General features: G+C 47.7%; 1 long non-coding RNA gene across 1 annotated transcript; it reads right to left on the bottom strand.

Moving 5' to 3' along the window:
• Positions 1 to 260: 260 nt before the first annotated feature.
• Positions 261 to 3,069, bottom strand: LOC138850430 (uncharacterized). Its single transcript, XR_011390174.1, has 2 exons — positions 3,007 to 3,069; positions 261 to 653 (listed from the first exon to the last, which is right to left on the bottom strand). It is a non-coding gene; the product is annotated as an uncharacterized LOC138850430 (long non-coding RNA).
• Between the last annotated feature and the right edge of the window lie 330 nt (positions 3,070 to 3,399).

Below are 3,399 nucleotides of genomic sequence, written 5' to 3' on the forward strand. Positions count from 1 at the left end.
TCAAATAAATAAATAAATATTAAAAAATTGAACAACCTTTCTCTTACTCCTCACCAACCTGCAGGGGTTTGTAGGAGCTGGGGTTTAGTGCAATTTCCATGGCAGGGGTCACAGGTCACAACTGCACTCAGAAATAGCTCATGCCCAGGCAGGAACATAAAGAACAAGCGGGCCAGGGACTCAGAAAACTTGAGGGAGGCTTCCCATGTCCTCTGTCACTGACTGCAGGCATGTCAAAGACAACATTTTAGAAAATGCGCTTGAAAGTGTATCTCAACATTTTATTCTGATTGTGTTGCAAGGGACAAGGTTTCTGGTGAGTCATTCAAAGATTCATGTTTGGTGGCCAGCTCCACGGCTCACTAGGCTAATTCTCCGCCTTGTGGCGCCGGCACACTGGGTTCTAGTCCCGGTCGGGGCGCTGGATTCTGTCCCGGTTGCCCCTCCTCCAGGCCAGCTCTCTGCTATGGCCCGGGAGTGCAGTGGAGGATGGCCCAAGTGCTTGGGCCCTGCACCCCATGGGAGACCAGGATAGGCACCTGGCTCCTGCCATCGGATCAGCGCGGTGCGCCAGCCGCGGTGGCCATTGGAGGGTGAACCAACGGCAAAGGAAGACCTTTCTCTCTGTCTCTCTCTCTCACTGTCCACTCTGCCTGTCAAAAAAAAGAAAAGAAAAAAAAAATTCATGTTTGGTTAGGAATAGGGAATGGTTAGCTTATTATTAGCCCAAGACACAAAACAAAAAGATTGTATCACATAACAACTGACTAAACACTAAGACAACTGACTGACAGCCACCAGTTAAGTGGGCGGGTGATCTGCTTCCCAAATCTTATAAACTTGATCAGAAAATTCATTAATTGTTTCCACTGAGAATAGTCCTTTCTCCCCAGAAATGCATTTTTAAAAAGGATCTATTCTACTTATTTGAAAAGCAGCGAGAGAGAGAAAGAAAGAGACAGAGACAGACTCACAGACAGAGACAGAGAGAGATGTTCCATTAACTGGTTCACTCCCCAAATGGCCACAACAGCTGGGGCTGGGCCAGGCTGAACACTGGGATTCCATCCAAATTTCCTAAGTGGATGACTAAGGCCTGGGTTTCCTGAGTGCATCAGCAAGGAACTTGATCTGCAGGGGAGGAGCTGGGACTTGAACAGGCGCTGATATGGAATGCCAAACTTTAGATTGATTTTTTTAGATTAAAAGTTTCCAATCGATTTGCCCCTGGCTGACATCTGGGCTGCATTTTAAGGATCTCACGTACCAGTGGCACCCATTCCATGGGACCTGCTCCACCTTCACCACTGCAGGATCTGCTCTCGCCCAACCCATCCTCACACTCCAAGAGATAAGAACTATTAATTTCCCTTTAAAAAATTCAGACTGCTCCTCTAGACACCACGTGGCCCCACCTCTCCTGTCTCAGTGCGTCTGCTCTTGGTTCGCTGCTTCTCTCCACGTTGACTTCCTTTCTGCTTTTCAGATCTGCCAAGCTCTTTTCTGTTCCCATGCCTTCGCACTTGCTGGTCCCCCTCCCTGGAGTGCGCCTCTGCAGCTCAGTTCAATGGCACCTAATCTCATAAGGATTCCCTGACAAATTTCTCTCCAGCAGTTCATCTTATTTCTAGCACTTAGCACCACCCACCTTTATCTTGTCACTAACATGTGTCTTTTTCTTTTGTCTGCCTTCCCTACCACGTTGTCCTATGTATGTGGGTGAGGAATCTTTCTATGTTGTTCATTATGGTAGCCAAATGTTTGGTACATATGGGTACAGAAGATCCTCAATCAATGGTTGAATTCTAGTGTGGAGGAAGTGGCTCAGAGTAGTTGAATAAGTTGCACGAGATCACACAGCTTTAAGAAGTGCAAAGGAGAAAAATTTGACTCACTCCAAAGACCTTATTTTTTTCATGATTCCTCTTCATCTTCTTTTTCCTTTTGGTTTTAAAGATGTATTTATTCATGTGAAAGGTGGAGTTACAGAGAGAGCAGGAGAGACAGAGAGAGAGATCTTCCTTTAGCTGGGTAACTCCTCAAATGGACACAATGGCTGGAGCTGGGCTGATCTGAAGCCAAGAGCCAAGAGCTTCTTCTGAGTACCTCACATGGGTTCAGGGGCCCAAGTTCTTGGAGGCATCCTCCACTGCTTTCCCAGGAGCATTAGCAGGGAGCTTGATTGGGAGTGGAGCAGCTGGGACTTGAAGCAGAGCCTATATGGGATACTGGCGTTGTAGATGGTGGCCATACCTACTACACCACAGTGCCAGCCCCAGTCTTATTTATTTCTTAATCCTGGGGATGCTCCACCCTTCACTGTTGTTAGGTGTCCTCATTGTGTGGGCCTGGCTACAGAAGAGCTAATTTCCCTCAAGTCTTCTCTTGATCTAAAGGACACCAATCCCTTCTGACGCGGGGGGTTTCTTGGACAGTTCTTGGGTGCTCAACTTGCTCTGACTGGTAGCCCCACCTTCCAAAGCACAAGATGCTCATTGGACAGCCCCAGAGCATCTCTTCCTCCCCACAGTAGACCAGTTAATGCCCCATTCTAGAAATAAGCGGTCGGTAAACACCTCCTCCAGGCCAGGTTGATTTCAGGACCTGCGGTGCTGCCCCTGTTTTCTGTCACTACACTGTTCCATTCTGTTTCCTTTTCAGTCTTTCTAAACATAATTAAATTTTTAACCTTTTCTATCTTTCCTCTCATCAGCCCCTCTCCTGCTGGGTCTCCGGCCTGGGCCCTACTCACATCTGTCTGTCCCTGTCCCTGGAGTAAGCAGACAAAAAAGCAATCCCAAAACAGCGTAAGCTTTAACACAAAGAAACCCCAGATAATGTGGTGACTTGCACTCTGCACAGCACCTGAGGCTCAAATCCAAATAAACTTTGAGGCAAACGCTTTCATGTATGAAATTGCCATATAAGTTGATTGGCATGATATAAACATAAACTGTATGGCAAAATCTCCCCAACCTTCCTCTGCAAAACCGAAATCAAGCATACCTAGGGGGCAGGTTGGATTCGCCTGGTCTTGCCTTGTCTCAGATGTTAGTCCAGGACAATTCTAAAATTAACCACACCCGCTCCTGGTGCTAAAATGCAGCCAGGGTAGCAACAGCAGAAGGGCCCAGCTACTTTTAGAAACCATCCCTTTGGGGCTTAGTGTCAAGCAACAGAAACAGGTGATGGAAACTGGGCCCAGAAAGAGGAGCCGGCTCAGGTTCAGAAGCTGGAATCAGAACGCCAGATCTAGGGACATGGACTGCAAATCCAGGCTGATTTGTGTGGTCATGGTCAGGCAAGGAGAAATGATTCAGGACCCAGCCAGACCTGCACACAGCTCTGCTCTTGCTGTCGTGCTGAGTGAGAGGCAGGCAGGGATCCTCACTGGGCCCT

Source organism: Oryctolagus cuniculus, chromosome 1 (genome assembly GCF_051225735.1).
Source record: "Oryctolagus cuniculus isolate XC-2025 breed Fujian yellow rabbit chromosome 1, ASM5122573v1, whole genome shotgun sequence".
NCBI lineage: Eukaryota > Metazoa > Chordata > Mammalia > Lagomorpha > Leporidae > Oryctolagus > Oryctolagus cuniculus.